Raw genomic sequence first — 22205 nt, 5'->3', positions numbered from 1 at the left:
GTTTCTGGAGAACCTAGGGCCTATGAGGATCCTGGTTCTCTTTCACCTTACTTGCTTTCAGAGGCAGTGGAACTAGGATCCCATGACCACACTAAATGGGGCACCTCCTGCTCCTCAAGATATGGTCAAAGGCCCCACTGTCTCTGCATTTCACCTGTGAGTGACAAAGGAGATATCACTCAATCACAAAGGAATTGGGAGACCTCTCCACCCTCAGGCCTGGTCAAGGTCTGAATATCCTTCAATGTTCTCTCTCTAATGAGAACACAAACTACGGAATGTCTCTAAATATCAAACAGTTGTTTTTGAGAACCTGGAAGAGGCGAGCATACTTGAAAGCTTCACAAGTGATATTAGTGAGCCCTCTATCAGCCAAAGATCAATTTTGCTAAAGGGAGCTCACCTACTTCCCAGTCTCTCTTTAGGTCCATGAAGAGAAAGAGTAGCTCCCTTGCATGGGTGTGTAATGTGGTTAAGATCATGGATCAAGGGTACATAGGTGCAGAGTCCCCATAGACTCCCAAATATTAGCACAACTGACTGGAAGAAAGTAGTACCATTCAGGCCATAGATCTCACCACATTGACACAACCAGGCACCAAAAAAGTGAGATTTAATTTATTCAATGCCATACATGTGGGATGGCCTCTAAATGTACTACTCTTACCCCTTGGATTTTGTTTCCTACTTAGGACCTACTGGTTATTGTTAAATGAAGTATGTCAACCCAGAATATGGTGTCTGTGCTTCAATATTCACCATGAGACAGGCTCAGTGATCACTGGGATAGGATTAGGGACCACCCAGCACATACTCTCCCAGCCTGCTAATTATAACTTTCTCCAGGCTTAAAGCCAGGTCTCAACAGTCTTCTCTGGTGGATACCTCAGAGCACAAAGTCATGAATCACTTAGCTCCAGTTGCGACTGACACATTTGAAACTCCATTTACCCTATGGTTCTCCTCTTGCAGTGGGGGAATCCTCAGATCCATAGGCTCTCTTGGCTTACTCTGAGCTCTCTGGGCTGCAATGGATCTTAAGCCCTGAATCAGCATGTGTGTCTCCTGACTCATGGCTGTATGTGAGTCAATCATCTGGAGCTGTTGGCTTGGATTTGCTTGCTGGAAGGAAAGACAACATCTATAATCAATAAAATTCCTTCTTGATAAGACAAGAACAAACAGCCTGCTTATGCCATCATACAATGATCCCTCTGTGTATCCACTCTCAAGCATATTCAACCAAAAGGGAAATTAGGATGTTGAAGTTGAAACATTCTAGGAATATTTCACTTTAGGAAAGCTGTCCCATGTTGGTGGCTCATGCCTTTAATCCCAGCACTTAGAGACCAGAGGCAGAAGTATCTCTGTGAGTTTGAGGCATACCTGGACTACAACATGAGTTCCAAAATAGCCAGAGCTACATAATGAATTCCTCTCTCAAAAAACTAAAAAAAGAAAAGCTGTCAAAATACCTTCATGGAAATATGGAATGAATCCCAGGAAACAGCCAGAAGACTGCAGGGCTTCCTACTTTTCACGAGCCCATTATAGACAGGAGCCTGACTGAATAATGATGGGGGTAATTCTCCTTGATGACATGGTTCCTCCCCCATGCACTTTGGGTGTGCACTGGTGAATCACAACTGCATTGCTGACAGAGTGGGTTCATTTTTCCTGGAGTCCCATGTAGGCTTTGGGTGGTGGTGTGCCTGAAGCACTTTCCATTGCTCTAAGGGGATTTCTTGGGCTGCTGTACTCCTTATGTGTTCCCATGGCTCTGCAGCTTCTATATCTATCAAGAGATACTCTGTTGACCTTCCTCCAGCATGTTTTCCCTACCTGGTGTTTGATGCCAATGACCCTGTTCACTCTCTCTATGTGGCATAGAAACTTTCCTTTTTGAGAACAGTCAGCCAAACATAAAGTACATAGAATGGCAGAAAAAGACAGTCACATCACACCCTGTAACCCTAGAATCAACAATCTTCTACCAGTGACCATTGCCAGCTTTGACCTAGCAGAAGTAAAGTCTACAGTGGCAAGTCATACATACAATCATGGACCAGCACAGCACAGACGACATACACCAATGGTCCTCTGTAGTGCTGAGACATGTATGGCTAAAGGGACTCAGGGTAGCTCACATCCCTGTCCACTTTGTCACCGCTGAACTCAGAGAAGTGATTCAACACCAACAAGAGAAGCTCTGAAGAACTTTGCACAGTCTGGATCTTGAACACTCCCCTGAAAATGGCCACAATGGTAGGCATCTTCCCTACACAGCTCTTCTTCTTTCACTCAATTCTCTAAGGCTGGTTTCACACTCTGAACTGCTAGTAAGTCCATTTCTTCACTAGCATCAGAGCCCATTCCTCTGGGATACCAGTATATAATGGAGACCAGTTGAGACTTCCAGCCTGGTAGAGGAAAGAAGTGGGCATTTGTAGATGATCCTTTTGTTCCATTAAAGGAGTTAAGTTCTGTATTTGGAAGGGGCTCCTGGGGACATGGAACCTGTTAAGCTGTTCTCAGTCTATGAGTGTCACGGTAAGTCAATTACATCTTACATGTCCTCAGGTAAATCTGTTGGCCCTGAAGTCTATTTGTGTTCTTATCCTACCACAGATTCAGCCCTCTCATCTTCTGACCAAACATCATCAGGTGAAGCTCAGGTATCCAGGAGAGCTGATTTCAAAGAGAACACACAGTCTGACTTGAGAAAGTGCCCATGGCATGGGAGCTGGGCTCCAGACATGGGTAATGGCTGTTTCCTGAACACGGCCCTACAGTGTCTGAAACACACAACATGTACTGCTAAATAAATGTTCTTCCTCACAGGATTCGGAGCTACTCTCACCTTGGAGGCTGCATGATATGTGCTATGGAATTTCATGTGACACAGAGATTTCTTCACTCCAGGGATGTCATCCAGCCCTCAGAGAAGTTGAGGACTGCCTTCCACCACACAAGCAGGAAGACTTCCATGAGTTTCTGATGTTCTCCTTGAATGCCACTCACATATTCTATCTGCAAGAGATCAAGTACTTTGGATGCACATCTTTCCAGAATGCCCTGACCTGTTGTCTGATCAACTAAACCCAGAGCATAAATGAAGGAGCTGCCAATAGGGAGACCCACAAAGAACAACAACATCAGTATGAACTTAGTAGATAAACAACTAAAGCAGTGGATTGATCTAGCAAAGAGCAAGGGTAATATAATGATGGGGAGGAAACAAGTAACATTGTGGTGTGAATGTTCTTTACTTCCCTTAGAAATGAAGGAGGAGGAGGAACTGGGCTTCAACACTGCAGGAAGAGATGAAATCCAGTGCAATTGTGTCAAGTTGGTGGAATTAACGTACTGACTATCACCTCAGAAAGTAATTCAGGCATGAGTGATGGCATTATATAAATGCTATTATACATAATTAGATATTTCTATGAGGATATATCTCCTTCATTAATGTACTGGGTATAGTTGGTCAAACTAGGCCCCATCCTTACTAATATATACTAAAGAAACAGACTGAGGGTTGCAGATTATTTTGACATTGATGAAGATCTAAATGCAAAACGAAGTCTACTAAGGATGACATCAAGATTTCAAGACCTTGACTGGTATTTGGAAAAGAACCTGTGAAGCAATGTATTTAAGTGCCATTTCAGCCAGAATCCTGGAAGCAGTCTCCTGCTTCATGTGTTGGTCCAGTTTCTACAGCTCAGAGAAGCAAATGGATAGACCACAGGAGAGCTAGCTAGCTCTCAGATTGGAGTCATCAGATTTTTCTCCAGATGCGTCCTTAGAAGGATAGGAGTATTATAGCCAGGCCGTGGTGTTACAAGCCTTTAATAGCAGCACTAGGGAGGCAGAGGTGGGTGGATCTCTGTGGGTTCAAGGGCAACCTGGGCTACACAGTGAGTCCTAGGAAAGGCACAAAGCTATCCAAAAAACAGTTTTGAAAAACAAAAAAAAATAGAAAAAAAAGAAACATGAAAGTATTTCAGTGTGAATCTTGGATGACTGATAAAATTCTGTTACCATCACAACAATTTTATTTAAAAAATATTTTATTGAACATGGATTGATAGTATTAATCATTCTTGAAGTGAAACAATCCCACAATGATGCAATACCAAGTCACAAGTCCTGGTTTGAACATGGTTGGGAGGTGGAAACACAGAAATAATCATAGTGTGATGGCCATTAGCAGTTCTGGTATTATTGACATGTCAAGCAATTCAATTTTATTGGTTACAACTATTTGTTTTCTGGTGATTCAGGAAAAACACCAGCAGCTGGTCAGGAGTTCAACCTACACTGCCCAGACAACTCCCTCAAGGTCAGTAACTGCCCCCAGAGATCTTGTCTCAAAAACAATCACAAAGGAAGTATTTGTCAGGTGTGGTCCAACTAAATATTAATGTTATTTAAATATTATGTTATGTCTTTGGATCCTGAGGTATGAGGACTGCTAAAGGAATATGGCCATTTGACATTAGAAAGTGGATTTGTGGCGAGCCTAATCTACGATATCAGAACCCACATTAGGATAATCACTGATGATATTAGTATTCTCTTTTCTTAAACATTACAATCTTAATTTTACACGTGAGTATTGAATTTACATCAAGTACACAACTTTCCATGGCTATCAGCTCCAATCTTGCTCCCCATATTGTCCAATTGAAGACAGTGGAAGTTTGAATAAGAGTGGTACCCATATAATCAAATATTTGTGTGACTAGTCATAATTGAGTGGCACTAATAAGGAATAATTGGGAGAGTCAGTCTTGTTGAAGTAGGTCTAGATATTCAAGGAAGAATGTGAATGAGGTTGGGTTTTGAGGTTTCAATTCCTAAGTCAAGCCCAATGTCACTCCAATCCTGCTACCTGAACATTCAGATGTGGATCACTGGGCTACTCTCCAGCTCATGTATGCCTGCTTCCTGCCCTCCTCCCTATTACAAGAGATGAAACCTCAGAACCGGTAAGGAAGCCCCAAATAAAACCTTTCTCTTATAGGAGATGCCATGGCCATGAAGTCTCTTCACGGCTACATAACAATGAACAGGACAGTGGCCAAATAATTTGCCAGAAGTCTATCTTTTCCCTGAAGAAATAAATCCTCAAAGAGAGTTTGAGAGAATTGATCATTATTAAAGTGGAAAGTGTCCCTTGGGAGGCAGGATTCCAACATGAAGATTTGGAGATGCAGAGGTTTTCAAACATGGAGAACTCAGAGTACCCCAAGAAGCCCCAGGCACAGAAGACTCTCCCAACAGCAGAGGGATCCCTGACGTAAAAGGCCATATGGCAGAAACAAGCATCAGAAAACCTAATACATCAAAAGACACAAGGTACCTCACATCAATGTGTAGCTGGAGACCTTCTCTCCAGCCCCCACCAATCCCTCTAAGTCCAACATCCAACTTATAAAATAAACACACAGATGTGTATATTATTTAAACTGCTTGGCCATTAGCTCAGGCCTACCATTGTCTAACACTTATCTTTATATTCAGCCCATTTCTATTAATCTGTTCTTTGCCACATGGCAAATGGCTTACTGGTACCTTACATCTTCCTTGTCCTGTAGGCCCTGCCACTTCTCCCCTGCCTTTCTGTTCTCCCAGATCTCCTCTTTCTTAGTCCTGCCTATGCTTCCTGCATGGCTACTGCCATTCAGTGTTATATTGACCAATGAATCTTCCACATAAATATCCCTTTGCTCTCCCTTAAAGGAATGGAATTGGTTAAGTGTTCCACATGGTGTCAAAAGACCAGGGGCTCAGTAGTAAAACACAACCAAGCCAGCATCCTGCCCCCCACAAAGACAAACAATTCCCAATATCAACTTCTGGGCCTTAGGCAAAAATCCATCACAGGGCCAACCATACCTGAGCCAGAATCTCCTAAGGAAACTGAGGGCCACTTCCTAAAAAACACAAGAGAAGTGTAAAGACAGTTTTGAAAGCCTCCTCACCAGAGAGTCAGTCCCAAAGCCACTGCATAAGGGATTGGTCAAAAGATGCATGTGAAAGGAACAAGAACATTGCAGCCCAGGTGCCCAGAAGCACTGAACAAACATTACTTCTTCAACGTAGAGATGCTCTGGTCTCAGCTGGACCTTGCATTGAGTGCCAGGAGCCATTGGCTCTCCCTGTAGCAGGCCATCCCCTGAATATTGTCTTTACCAGACTCCGTGGTGATTGGTGAACTTACAGGTTTGTGACAGTGGGCATGCATCTTCACAATGAGAAGCAGACACCTGCTTCTGAGATTCCTGCCTTACTGAGGAAGTGGGAACATGCTCCATGGTCCCATTGAGTGATCTCCATGAGGACCTTCAGGTCTCCTCCAATTCAGAGGACAGTGATGGAGGTGAGCAACCAACTGGTAAGTATTGACACATCCCTGCTCAGACTGCCCAGAAACATCCTGATTACCACATGATGGACCCTTCAGAAGGGAAAAGAATCCCAGTGGACCAGTACATTCTACTCTAGAATGAACTAGGGAGATGACTGTCACCTGTCAGGTTCACTTACAAATGTCTGCAACACCAAACACTCCTCTCATGGCTGGACTTGCATCTCCATGTGAGGAGCCTCACCTCAGTGTGGAGGCTGGACCCTGAAGTATATCACTGAGAAGCACTCAGAAGAAAGGTTGCCCACCTGTCCACTTCCCTGTCATTATCAGTGACCTCTAGTAGATCCATTCAATAAGTTCAATGATCATTCCTCTACTAGTTGTCATATTATACATGACATTTTCAACTTTCAGGAATAAAATTGCCTATGCATGGGTGTTCTTTGCATGAGTATCCAGGGTTTTTCATGTTTCCTATGGTCCAATAAAAATCCATGAGCCCAATTGGCAATATTCTAACTGTATCAAGAGTGCCATATATACACCAAGCACATACAGACGCAGCATGTGTTCCGAAGACAGAAATAATGGGAAAATCTGTAGGACTCCTCTTCCAAATAACTGCTGTGTTACTTGAATGTAACATGAGTATTGCTGAAGCAATAATACCATATATACTATAATGTGGATTTCAGGCAAGCCTGGTCTAGGACCCTATTGTAAGATTAATACTAATAACATCAGTATTCTCTTTTGATTAAACATGACTATCTTACATGTAAAAATGTCTAATACACAGGGATGTAGGTCCTGGAAGTGGAACAATGACTTTGTGCTTCAGGAGAGAATCTTTGTGCTCTGGGCTATCAACCAGAGAAGGATGTTGAGACATGGCTTTAAGCCAGGAGTACTTTATTATTAGCAGCTTGGCAGAGCATGTGATCAGAGTTTCCTATCCCAGTTGATTACAGAGCCTATATCAGCATGAGCTTTGAAGCAGAGACAAAATATTCTGGTTTGACATACTTCATTTAACAAAAACAGTAGGTCCTACCCAAGAGAAAGGGTAGTCAATATGGAGGATGTCCCAGAATTATGGACTGAGTGTGAGTCAATCATCTGGAGCCACTGGCTTGGATTTGCTGTATGGGAGCAAAGCAACGAGTTTTAACCAATGAAATGATACTTCATGACATCACAAAAATATGGGGCTGCTAATGGCCATCACACAATCATCCCCTTGCTGTGTTTGGACCTCCCAATCATGTTCACATAGACAGGGATGTAGGTCCAGAAGTGGAAACAATCTTGGCCCATTTGCTCCTCAGAAAGATTAATGACATCCAAAGCTGTTCAAGAACATCATGCAATTGATATTGTGGACAACTACACACCATAATGCCTACAGTAAAACCCACAAGCATCCCACCACACTCCTCTGTTTCTAAACAATCGCCTCAAGAAAAATCTGGTAAGGATTCCCACCTGAGAGCTTGCTGTCTCTGGTGCTCTATGCAGCAGGTTTTGTGAGCTGTGCTCACTCAAGGCAGGAGCTGCTTCCAGGAGGCTGGCTCAAGTGGGATTGAGACAAAATGGCTTCCAAGGTTGCTTATAAGCTCTGTGAAGTCATCTAATCCAGTCCCATTAGCACATTTGGGTGGAAATCCCCAATATGAGACATGAAGACCAACACACCCTTTAATCCGGATCTCCACAGGGAAAACCACTATTCTAAACTGGGCTGCAGCCTTCACGACTTTGTTAGTGGGTCTGTGTAGCTGCAGGACCATGGACAGAGCCTTACAGGGCAAATTCCACTTCAAACCCAGCAGCACCTTGAAGCCAGTGCTCATACCATCTACAGGAATGTATTTCAACACAGTGAATCTGGACACTGTGTAATGACCTCAAGTTAGAGCCCAGGTGGAAAACAGAGCATGCATAGCACCCTTTGGGACCTGAACCTATAATAGCAGATGTGAGGCTACAGCAGTGGATTCCCGTACAAAGATACCCGAGCTGCTCTTTTGGGGGAACTAACACTACACAAATTTAGGGCTCACTTAGCCTAGTTGGCTCAATGAAGGCCAGTGATTGAATCCTGTTAGCCAGTAGCCATTTCCAAGGTATTTAGCTCATAGTCATTGTGAGACATTGTCTTGAGCACATAATTTCATTAAAATACAAGCATTTATATGATATAGTGGTGTTGACATGATCGTTTTTGAGGCAAAGACAGGATAGAGCATCTGTGAAGGGTTTGTAGTTTTTGTTATTGTAGGTTTATTCTGAGCTGAAGTTGTAACGTAGTGGCAGGATCTGTTGTCTCTCTTACAGCCCCATCTGATGGGACCAGGCAGCTTGTCTCTTGGTAGTCTCTTACCCTTGCCCTTGCCCATCTCTTATCTTTGTGGGGTGACTATCTATTTTTCATGACTCTCTCAACCTATCTTATGGTCCTTGTTTTCTGCAGACCTTGTGACCTGGGAGCTCTAATTCCCTGTCCTGGCTTCTCCTCTTTCTACTTCTTTTCTTATGATCCTTGTTTCCTTTAGCTACCTCTTGGGTCTGTGTTTCTTATTGGGCACCCCTCCATGTTTGCAAAGTATAGATAGTTGGAGAGGACATTCGTGGTCGTGCTCTTCCTGGTTCTAAATCTGTCAAATGAAACTTATTTTAAACCCCCATAAGTTAGGCCACACTTTCAATGGAAACTTCCACTGTATTCCTGAATTTTCTTTTACCTGACTGAGATATTGAAATCTAGTTCATGTGCCACTAGAATCTGCGGATAACTGAAGACAGTCTTTCTGGCCACGCAGCTGTGAGTAATCAGTCCACACTCAGAATTGACTATTGGAAGGATTGCCCAGATCTGGCATAGAATCATTGTCATCATTCTTCCAGGTTTCTGTCATGAAGTGGTCCCTGAACACTGCACACGTTGGTAGTCATAGAGGGAACCCAAGGCTTATGCATAAGAAGAGCAAGCCTGGTGGGAGGATTCTGAATGTTTGCCGGGTCTTATTTACTCTACTCACTGTCCCTGGGACCTGTGATCAAATGTGACCTGCAGGATGCCCTTTAGTGCAAATTTGGACCTGTGTACCAGTCAGAACCGATTATCTCAACCTACACAATGATGTCCACTCTTCTTCTCTGTCCTCCCCTCCCATTCCTAGTACCAAAAGAAGGAGGGTGTAGATATGTAGAAATCTGCCCAGGGTTCCTGGACTAGTTAATCCCAAGTAATCTTTGGATTTGAGTGAGGGATTTGGTTTGATTTGGTTTGCTATATAGAACACATTGTATGTATATTGTATACATTGTAGTTTTTTGAACAAATAAAATCTGTTACTTGATATTCTTTGTTAGACTTTTTTAGCATTACCTCAAAGTGTACTGACTATTATTGAAGTGCTTAGTGAAAGCTGTGGTCACATTGGCATTTTAGATGTAGACCCTAGCTTACCACCAAATAGGTATTTTATCAGGAATCATTTCTATCCAGGATTTATGAACTCCCAACCCTGTTTTGGTGGTGAGGTTATTGGAAACAGAAAGCCTGGATTTAGTACCCATTTGAACTTGTATTACATTGAAACCAAAAGAGGGAAGATCACACCTGAGACTTCAGGTTTTCATCAAAGTCTACTGGAAAACTTTGATGTGGGGCCTTCAGGGGCCATGACTGCCATCCACTCAGGGATCTTCACACTGCAGTACAGTACACCAGCATCAGTGTGACTTTAGGTCACACAGGTTCCACATATTTGCTAAATATGTCATTATCTCAAAGATCATAAACTCTACTCTTGATGGTTTTGTGTCTGTTTTGTTGTATTTGACACATGGTTTGTCTGCATAGCCCTCACTGTCCTGGAGTGAGAAATTTAGACCCTGCTGGACTCATATTTGGAGGTTAGGATGCCTCTGCCTCCTACCTGCATTGCCTGGCTTGCTCTTGTGGTGGAAATGTTACCTATTCATAGAGGAAGAGCAACAAATATCATTCAGTGTCAGTAATCTACCAAGCTACAAATGATTGCCAAATAGAACTAAATTACTGGTTCCTGAAGCTTCTCTACCACATTGGACTGATTTTTCAAAGGAAATTTCCATTTCAAACACAGCAATGGTTATATATCCGTGCTCAGAACATCCATAGGGAAGAGCTTAAGTGTGGTGTCTGGAGAAAGGATGTAGATGGCCAAGCACCATCATTGCTTTTGCATTGGGTGGCTGTTTTTCAGGCAGATATATATTTAGAGGCCACAATAATAAGGTCAGAGTCTTGGCTTCCACTGCATTATGTGTGTATAGGCTGCGGTAACATTGTGCTTAACTAACCCATTCACAGGAATGCTCTCACACTACCAAAATTGCTTCAGACTTGACCCCATTCTTACTTGTATTCTGTATGGGAAATGAGAAATATTTTATCACTGGTATTATTAATAAAATACAATTTTCACATGTGTCTCAGTGACTTCATGGTTTATTTTTATGAATTATTTCAATAAAGTGAGTTTCTATAAATTAAAAACCCACAAGACTTTAGGTGATTTTTAAGGTAGAGGAAGATGAATTTGTGTCCTGTCTATATATCTTGACTCAAGCTCACTCTGTAAAACTTAAACAAACCTTCACTGAAAGTGAAAATGTAAATTGTCTGGTGTTACATGACATATGGGAAGGACTTAGTTGCAATGTTCCAGGCCTAATTATTGAATCAATGTCACAGGCTGACCCACTCAAAAGAAGTCACAAAACCAGAAGATCAGTGAACATGGAGGATATGAACATAGAGGTTAAACAAATGAAGCAGTGAATTAATCCAGAAAGAACAAGAATACTACAATAAAAAAGAAAAATTTTTTTAAATTGTAATGTGATGTGACTATGTGTAACTGTGCTTAGAAAGGGAAAAGACAGGAATTAGGTTTTGTTGCTTCAATACATTGTGAAGTCTAATGTGAGTCTGTCATAATGGTGAAATTGGATGGATGGTTTTAGCATTACACCTTTTCACATCAACATGCAATGCAGTGCCTGCATTTTTCTGTAACTAAAGTGCTTGTGACAGTGTCTCACAACGAAATGAATCTTAACAGCTTGGATAGCCTTCCTGCCTAGCAAGCTTCAGAGATTTACCAGTCCCACGATACCAGCATGAGTGAGCGATGTCCAAGCCACATGGATGTGTGTGTGTGTGTGTGTGTGTGTGTGTGTGTGTGTGTGTGTGTGTGTGTGTGTGTGTGTGTGTGTGTGTGTGTGTGTGTGTGTGTGTGTGTTTGTCTTCAACCAACAGCAGATCAGGAAACTCTTTTAGGGTCTGAATGATACATTAAGGACTTTTGACTAGTTAGAAGAGTCTGAGTGGGCATTGATAACCCCACCTCATGTTTTTAAGAACATTGAAAGTTAGGACAACATGTAGGTCTCCCCTTTGAAACTAGTATTGTGTTAGGGAAGGCTTTGAACATATAGATATCCAGGAATCTAGGTACATGTATGACAATGTCTGAAAGTCTGGGGATTCTAGTTCAGAGTATCCTGAGTGTAGTGCTCTGATAAGTACCCTAGATTTGTCTCTCTCTTACTGAAAAAAATGTTCAACAACACAGAGTAGCTGCAGGGATGGAGGTCTGTAACAAACACACACACACACACACACACACACACACACACACACACACCACTCACATGTTACAAACACATTATGTTAGACCCCTGGTAGAAAAAGGCCAAAGGATTGCCTTATGTTCAGGGCTCCATTGGCTACCTGCTGGGCTCACATACAAGGTTTTCTCCAAGTTGAGACAACTCCCTGGCCCTACATCTCAACTTTATCTGGTATCCATCTATGAGTCCAGAACATTGGAAACTTTCTCACAGATTCTACATGTCAGCTTTTGCCTTACAAAACCTGTTCATGTCAACACATAATTTTTAAGATAATAAAATTTTGTTTTCTTAGAACTTGTGTGTATGCATTAGTGCTTTTGCACCTAGGATGTGGGCATTTTCACAACACATGTGGTCCTATAATAATTAAAAACCCAAGTGACATCCATGCATTGCTTCAGGTGTAAGATACTAACATCATGTACAACTACTTCCACATTTGCTAAGACCATTGAAACGTTGGACCTCTGTAGGCTCTTTGGAAAGACCTGGAGTGTTTAGCCAACCCTCTGTCCTAATTGATTGCCATAAATAAACATACAGTTACCACAAATATGAAACTACCATGACTGTCTCAGTAATAAGCACTCATGTCTGTGATAAATGATTGGATAGAACAAAAAAGGGTTGGAGTCTGTGCTAGTTGTGAGGGTCTTTGAATATGTTCTAAATTATATAAATGTCTGAGGATATGAATGCTTCAGTAAATTCTGAGGATAGAAACATGGTTTAGAGTATATGAATACAAATTGTAATGGTATAAGAAAATGATTTAGGATGTATAAAAATAGAAAATGTTTCCAATTTATTTCCTAATTCTAGGTTATTGTAATACTAAGATTTCAAAAATTCAGACTGTTAATATTGATCAATGGAGTTCTGATAAGCTGTTGCAGCACTGAATACTTACTATTTAGTCATGACGTCAGATTTTAAACTTCCTTTGTTTGTCTTATAAATATAGACATAAAGGTGCGTCTCTTTGGGCGAAGACATCTCTGTTCAATCTGTATGTATCCAGCACTCTGAACAGAGGAAAAAATAGTTCCTGATTTTTAACTCCAATCCATAGCTTTTTCTATGACTCAAAGGCATGAGTCTACTTCTGCTGTCTTAAAGATACCTGCCAGCTGCTTTGTCTACAATGTGGATTACAGTAGAGATCACAAACAGTGGTAATTCTCATGTTTCTAAAATATTTATCTCATTTTCAAAAATAAAAATTCATGAATGTACAGAGAAGTGAGATTTAAGACTTAGTTCCACCTCTCATGGGTCAAAAGGGTCCAGATAAGAACAATCTAATTTCTCCAACTGCCTATCCTTGATAATGGGATCTCTCTCTCTCTCTCTCTCTCTCTCTCTCTCTCTCTCTCTCTCTCTCTCTCCTGGTCTTGGAACTCCTCCTCTCCCACAACTATCAGCATACTGGGGCTAAGAGTTCCTAATATGTGATTTTCCTTTAAATTCCTAACTTTTAATTTCTGTTCCTAGTATATTAATTGTATAGAAGATTTCTAGCCAACTAAAGACTGCACACTGCTGCAAACACACCAGCCTCAGTGGTCCTTCAAAACTAGCAATCTGTGGATGCTTCTGATTGTTTCTTACCAGCTGGATCCCAGCTTTGGGCCAGGATTCCACACTGCTCCAAAGCTACCTACACTCCTCTAGCCTCAGATGGTCCAACAGAACCAGGACAGCAAACCAGATGGACCCTGCTCACTCCAAGCATTGAACTAGCATTCCAGCCTTCCTGGGCCTGATGGCAATGTCCTATTTCAGATAAGAAGCAGTTACAAAAGTACTACATCACTTCTTATTTAAGAAAAGTAGAATTTTAGGTTCAAAGGAAACCAGCTCTCCTCTATCAAAGGAACCATTTCACTTTCACTGTGAAAAGAAACAAATTGCTCTCTTTGGTGCTTATTAGCATACAAAAGAACTTGCTGGCTTCTAAACTCCTTCAGTATTGCAAAAACCTGTTAAAATCAGAGAGTTACAAAAAGTTACTCAAGATGGGGGCTGGGATCTGATTGCATGGAGGCACATCTGTAAGAAATTTTTCCTTAATTTGAAGTAGGAAGATTCATCTGTAATCAGGATCTTTGAGGCAGAAAGACACCCCTCCAATCCACATCTTTCCAGCTGGAAAAGATAACGCCTAATTTCAGAGCACTAACCTTATGGTTGATACTCTGGGGACAGCAATTCACCTTTAGGAGCACTACTGAAACAGAAAAAGGGTGGTTCTAAAACACATCTTCTCCCTTTGACATCCAGATTATGGCCTTTGTCCCATCACTCAGATTGTCAAGATTAAACTTAGCGCACTGCCCAGAAGTAAAGCTGTGCTTCCTGGGCCCAGGCAAGGTTGTTGGCCTCTATTGCTGTGGAACTGTGAACACCACATGTTCTAAGCAGGCTTCTGAAAAGTTTCTTGGCTCAAGCAGCCCTCTATCCTGATCACTCCCTAGTCAACTCACTATTGAGAAAGAGTTGCCTGGCTTAAACAGTGTGAGATGGTACAACCCCAGATCCCCACACCAGACTGGTAAGATCAAGCAGTCAAATGTCCTTACAACCCAGTGCAGAAGTGGATTCCACACAGAGAACCAGCAAGGCTCTGAGATACATGCTTAGTAGCAACAAGAGTGTGTGGTATATCAGGGCCCCCATGGAGAAAGTTGTTCACATGTTTGAATTATATACAGACATAAGGGCATGTCAAATTAGAGAGTTATAGACCAGGTGAGGTACAGCCAGTAGATTGATAGGGGTGCTGGCTAGTTAGGGGACATATCTCTCTGGACCAGAGGCATTCCGGGAGTTCAGGGTTGCCTATAGTGAAGCCTTTGGGACTTGGTGGGGCAAGAAGGTATCAACACAGCTTGGAGAAGTTTAGTCCTTATCACATTTGAGCCTAGGGCATTCCTGCTCTTTTTTCCCCCTTATTCCCTGGATGTGGGACTTCAAATGCCTTAAAGGAAAAAATGAGATATAATCAATGATAAGATACATGTGCCTGTGATATCAAACAAACAAGGCTAATGTCTTCCCATGGCTGGTGGGCTAGGACAAACACTGGCCTTTCCTTGGGCTGAAGTGGAAAACACATTTGAATTGATTCCTCCAAATCAACATTTTCTTTTGACTCCTTCTCACTGCAGTATTTCAAAGATACAATCCCAAGTCAAGTAAGCGTACAAACGTGTTTGTAGTGAGCCTCAGTATGCAGGACTCTGAGTGTGGTCATTTAGGCTGTGACTCAGGCACCCTGTGACTTCAGGAGCTCCTTTCCATCTCAGGTGAGGAGATCTCAGATAGGGGAAGGTATCTTGGATCCTCACTGAAGGGTTTAAGATGCCAACCCAAAACTTAAGGTGGCCTCTCTGTCCTTACTGCAATCAAGCATGACTGGGGCAGAGGGCCTTTTGTGCCATCTGACTAGTGAGGAATCCGCATCCATATCTCCAGCTGCCTACTGACACCAGAGCACCATCCTCAGTGTGGTTTCTTACTGTTTGTTAATGTTTTGCTCCCTAAAGAAAGGCTGAAAATTGGCCTGGTGTTGGTGACACATGCCTTTAATACCAGGCCAATGAAGGCAGAGGCACATGGGTATCGGTGAGTTAGATGGTCTCCTGGTCTACAGAGATAGTTCAAATAGAGCCATATCTACTCAAAGAGAAACCCTGTCTTAAAAACCCACCACCACCACCACCAATAATAATAATGATAATAATAAATATTATTATTATTATTGTTGTTGTTATTATTATAATCAACATTATAATAACAATAATAATAAGGTGTAAACTGGCTTAAAATTCTTCAAAAGCACTCCTGCCTCCCATTCCAAAAGGATAAGATGAATGTTTAGGTAGAAAACACTAAGCAGATGCTACTTTTGTGTTTGTTTTAAAACAAGTTCTCTTGTAGCCCATACTGACTGTACTGGTCCATTTTGTGTTTCACTTTGACACAAGCTGGAGTCATCAGAGAAAAAGGAGCCTCAGTTGAGTTAATCCCTCCATGATATCCAGCTGTATGGCATTTTCTCAATTTGTGATCTATGGGGGAGTTTCCAGAACATGGTGAGTGGTACCTTCCCTGGGATGGGGGTCCTGGGTTCTATAAGAAAGGAGGCCCAGCAAGCCAAGGAAGGCAAACCAATAAACAGCTCTTCTCCATGGCATCTGCATCAGTCCTACCTTCAAGATCCTGCCCTGTGTGAGTTCCTGTCCTGACTTCCTACAGTCATGAAGAGCTAAATAGAAGAGCAAGATGAATAAACACATTTCTCCCAAACTTGCTTTTTTAGTCATGGTGTTTCATCTCAGCAGCTGAAACCCTAACTAAGACAAGTTGGGACCAGAATCCTGGGGTATTGCTGTGACAGACGTGACCATGTTTTGGGGAGGATTGTGCAAGGACTTTGGAACTTTGGACTAGAAGAACCACTGAGTGTCAAGAGCTCAGTTGGGTGTTCTTTAAGAACTTGGAAGGTAAGAAAGCTAAGAACAATTCAGAAGATGAAGGCCTGGCTTCTGAACATTCAGAGGGAAGTTTAAAGACTCTGTCAGATCCTTTTGCTATTTGAATTAAGATTTTATGGTTCTGGTTAGCTGGGGCTGAAAAATCAGCTGTGATTAACAAGATATCAGCACTACTAAGTGGATCCTTTGCTTTGCTGGCATACTTGCTGCTGCTCAGCTGGGTCTAAGAAACTAGTGATGATTAAGAAGAGACCAGAGTCACTGAAGTGAAATGTTCTAGGAAGTGTTTCCAGAGCGCACAGAAAAGCTATATTCCAGAGGGAGTGAAGGTTATACCTCATGCTGGCAGCCAGACTTGGTAATGAGTATGAGTTACCCATGTGGTACTGGTTTTGAATGCAAGGGGTCGTGGAAAGCAGCTGAGGTTAGACACTGGAAGAAGGTAGGAGAGGCCAGTGGTGGGGGTGCAACCTCATTGGCAGATGAAGTCTCTAGACTGAAGGGCTCATGCCAAGAAGTGAGGGTGAGCACCCTGCAGAGAGCCTATGGGTGAAAGGGCAGCCTAGTTGCAGGAGAAGACCCCAGCATTTTGGAGATGCCAGTGGAGCATGGGTTGACCACCAAGAAGAGCAGCAGCAGTGGATTGGAGCGAGCTTGCACCGAGAGAAGAGCTGTTTGTACTGTAGAGGGCAGAGGCTGAGAAGTGCTCCAACTCTTTGGAAGAGTCTAAAAGATGGTGAGTAGATCCCAGACATTATATGTTTGGAATTTTATTTGCTTTGATTGAGACTGTGCCCTGATTTTTCTCTTGAAGAAAGATAGTATTTATTGGAGCCCCACACTAAGGAGTTGAGAGACTTTGAATTTTAAAATAGACTGGTTATTTTAATGGAACTGAAATTTTTTTTTCAAAACAGGGATTCTCTGTGTAGCTTTGTGCCTTTCCTGGAACTCACTTGGTAGCCCATACTGGCCTTGAAATCAGAGATCTGCCTGGCTCTGCCTTGAGAGTATTGGGATTAAAGGAGTGTTCCACCACTGCCCAGATGGGTTGAAATTTTAATGTGTTTGAATTTGTAAAGACTGTGGACCATTTAAAGTTTTCTTTTTAGTATGAATCCTGGGGCATGTCTAAGAAAGGATGGCTTGGTGTCTCAGTAGTGATCTATTTGTGTGTCAAGTTGACAAAGGGTCTGTTGTAGTGGCTCTTTTGTGTATCAACGTTATACAAGCTAGATGTATCAGTAAAGTTTCAATTAAGAAAAGGCCTCCATGAGATCCAGCTGCAGGACATTTTCTCAATTAGCGATCAGTGTGGGAAGGTGGGCTAGTGGCCCTGGGATCTATAAGAAAGCAGGCTGAGCAAGCCAGGGAAAGCAAGAGAGGAAGCCACAACCCTCCATGGCACCTGCAGCTGCTCCTACCTTCAGGATCCTGCCCTGTTTGAGTTCCTGTCCCAATTACTTCAACGGTGAACAGCAATATGGAAGTACAAGCTGAAAAATCCTTTCCTTCCCTACTTGCATTTTGGCCATGAAATCTCACTGCAGCAATAGAAACCCTAAGGAAGACATTAACCTTGATCTTGTTCTCTACCTGGGCTGGTGTGAGGAGTGTGGGGCAGGATACAGTTAGGGATGGTTGCCAGGATGCAGGGAGAGGGAATTAAAATTAGGGGAGGGGGAAGGAGCAGAGTAAGGATGGTAGACTGGACACAGTGTGGGAGAGGGAGAGAGTGTAGAAAGGGGAAGGGGGAGAAGGAGTATAATGGGAAGATAAATAAGAGAGGGGCATAGGTGAAAGATAGGGGTGAGGAATACCATTTCTTTGGGATTGGGAAAACTTCTATCTACCTATTCATCTCAAGAAAAATCTGAAAAGAACTCCCCTCTGAGAGCTAACTTTCTCTCACTGGTCTGTCCAGCAGATTTGCAGAGCTGTGACATTAGTCCAGGCAGGATGCTGGCCCAAACAGGACTGAGAAGTTGCTTCCCAAGCTGTTCCCAAGATCCAGTCAAGGTCAGGAGATACATCAACTCATCTAATATAATTAGCAGATCCTTGGAAAACTGGATCTTGAGGTGTGCAATTTCTTCACATGGCAAGAACAGGCGGTCAGTGAATGACCACCACAGACTTATCCCCCTTTTCTTTAGACCTCCCAAGCATATTTTAACTGGGTGTTAGGGATTTGAAGCTGGAACATACTGGGAATATTTCACTTTCAGAGTGATTAATGCTTTCAAACTGTGTTGAGCAAAATATTTAAGTGAAATACTATTACTATCCCATCATAATATTCCTAGGGAAAACCACAAACACTGCAAAACACTTTTATGTTTCTCTGCATTCTCCTCATGAACAATCTGAGTCTCAGGTCTCCCACCTGAAAGCTAACTGTCTCCCTGTGTTCTACCCAGCAGGTTCTGTGAGCTGTAGATTCTGGACTCACACACCAGGCAGGAGGCTGCTTCCTGATGCTGGCTTAAAGGAGAATGAACAATTGCTTCACAGGTAGATTACAGGGTCCAGGGCCTCATCTAATTCAATTAGCAGATTGAGGAGAAACTGGATCATGAGATTGTGAGGACAAGTCCCTTTAATCCGGAACTGATGAGGAAGGACACACCTTCTGCTGAAAGGCTCCATGTCTTCATTACTGGTCAATAGAAGTTGCAGTGACACAGTGGACAGGTTTTCCAATTAGAAATTCTGTTACAAACCCTGCAACAATTGTATATCAATATTCAGACTCTCTAGAGGGAAGTATTTCAACATAGTGAATCTGGAAAGGATGTAGATGGCCAAACGTTGTAGTACCTTTGGGTGGCTGTGTTTAGAAAGACATATCTTTAGACACCCCAGATTTTATGTGTGGACTGGAGGTGGAACTCTGTAGGACTGGTAAATGCCCACCAAATATTCATTCTGTCTTCCTTAAAGTCTAATCCTGGTTACCTAATCCAATTAGTTTTGCATATTGAGACATTCCTCAATGTCAAATGAGCTTCACATACAGTCTGTTTCATCAGTGTTTATCAAAAGGGAGGTAGCATTTGATTAACTTACTCACCAAGCACATTAATGGAGGAGGTAGACCCTTATAATTTCTCTAATTACTAATAGAAACATAATTGCAGTGCCATCTGTCAGGAATACATAGTAAGAATCTATGGGGCAGGAGTATACCTGAGAGGGAAGAGTGGACACCAGGAGATACATTTATAGAATGAGGTAGACATATGGATAGAGAGAGAGAAAAATGATAAAGAAGTGATAGAAGTGGGGGAGAAAGAGGATTTCTTTTTAAATCTTTTATTGATTTCCTTTGGTAAATGTGAGAATATATCAAATTCCTATAGATATTAAATTGGAAAATACATGAATACTCAGGAGAAAATGTGATGCACTGAAATCATGATTTGAGAAAAGAGTGAGAATCCTAGAAAATTATGAGGTCATGAATTGAACAGTGTGTGATAACATAGGATTTGAAGCAATGAAGGAAGGGGGTAAATTATGAAAACTAAATGCCTCAGTTTAAACCAAGAAACTGAATGATGAAGTGATTAGTGTTCATCCTAGAGTTGAGTCTACCAGGAGGATAACATGATATAAGGGGCCACAAGCACTGCTGCTACTCTGTGTTGTTGAACATACTCTTGTTTCAGTGAAAGAAGGGCAAATTTAGGGTCACTCTCACTGCAGTACCTTCAGGTTACTCTGAGATTCAGTCCCCAGAATTTCATACCTTGTGTTGGTGTCCCTAGATGTCTAGATGTCAATCTGGCGAAAACCTTGAGTCACACAGCAATAATTTGGAAGGGGAGTCCTACAGATTTCCCCCTTACTTATGGTCTTAAGAACACAAGATGGGTCTGTATGCACATGGTACATATATTTGTGATACCTGATGCAGTAGGATGAATGCCACTTGGGCTTGTGAATTTTATTGGACAATAGGAAAGATGAAATATCCTATGTCCTCAGCCCAAGAACATCCATGCATAGACATAATTTTATTGCTGAAAGTTGAAAACTTCATGTATATTATGACAACTAGAAGAGTTATGAACATTAAGGTTATTGGATGGATCTACTAGAGGTCACTGAAAATGACAGGGAAGAGCAGGTCACCTCTCTTCTAAGTGCTTCTCAGTGGCCCACTACAGATTCTTGAGTCCAGAATCCACACTGAATTGAGGCTACTTGCTGGAGATGCAAGTGCAGCCATGAGAGGAGTGTTTGGTGTTGCAGCCATTTGGAATAAAACTTGAAAGGTTATAGTCATCTCTGTCTTTCATTCTGGGATGAAACATACTGGTCCACCGGGATTCTTTTCACAAATGAAGGGTCCAACATGTAGTAATCAGGATGTTTCTGGGCAGTGGAAACATCCTGAGCATGGAGGTGGCATTTTCTTACCAGGTGGTGGCTCACGGCCCATCTCTGTCCTCTGAATTGGAGGAGATCTGAAAGTCCTCATAGAAGACAGTCCATGGCACCCAGGAGCATGTGTGCCCCCTCTTAAGTCAGGCAGGTAACTCAGAAATATGTGTCTGCTTCTCAATTAGAAGATCCAGGTCCACTGTCAGAAATCTGAAAGTCCACCAATCTCCTTGGAGTCTGGTGAAGATCATCCTCTGGGGTTGGCCAGTGACACGGGCAGCCAATGGCTCCTGGGTCTCAATGCAAGCTCTGGCTGAGAGCGGAGAAGCTCTACTTTGAAGCAGCAGTGTTTGTTAAATGCTGCTGGGCATGTGGGCTGCAAAGATCTTGATCTTTGAGTTGCTGCTTTTTGACCAAAGCTTTCTGCAATGGTCTGGGACTGACTCTCAAGGAAGGAGGCCTTGGACACAGTCTTTACTTTGCACTATTCTGGTGTTTTCCATAAAGTGGCTTATAGATTCTTTAGGAGATTCTGGCTCGGGTATGTTAGGACCTGTGATGGTTTTTTTTGCCTAAGACCCAGAAGCAGACATTGGGAATTGTCTGTCCTTGTGGAAGACAGAATGTTGGCTGGGTTATGTTTTCCTACTGGGCACCTGGTCTCTTGACTCCATGTGGAGCACTTGACCAATTCCCTTCCTTTTAGGGAGAGCAATGGGACACTGATATGAGGTATCTTGTATCTTTTGATGCATTAGGTTTTCTGATGCTTGTTTCAGCCATCTGGTCTTTTACCTCAGGGATCCCTCTTCTGGTGGGAGGATCTTCTGTGCCTGGGGCTTCTTGAGGAACTCTAAGTTCTCTGTTTTAGAATACCTCTGCATCTCCAAACCTTCATGTTGGAATCCTGCCTCCCAAGGGACACTTTTCACTTTAATAATGATTAATTCTCTCAAACTCTCTTTGAGAGTTTATTTCTTCAGGGAAAAGATAGACTTCTGTCAAGTTATTTGGCCACTGTCCTGTTTATTGTTATGTAGTTGTGAAGAGACTTCATGGCCATGGCATCTCCTATAAGAGAGAGCTTTTATTTGGGGCTTACTTACCATTCTGAGGTTTCATCTCTTGTCACAGGGAGGAGGGCAGGAAGCAGGCATACATGATGCTGGAGAAGTTGCCCAGAGATCTTCATCTAAATGTTCAGGCAGCAGGATTTGAGAGACATTGAGCTTGACTTAGCAATTGAAACC

Source organism: Onychomys torridus, chromosome 17, assembly GCF_903995425.1.
Source record: "Onychomys torridus chromosome 17, mOncTor1.1, whole genome shotgun sequence".
NCBI classification, from domain to species: Eukaryota; Metazoa; Chordata; class Mammalia; order Rodentia; family Cricetidae; genus Onychomys; species Onychomys torridus.
Note: the sequence above shows the minus strand (reverse complement) of the source record.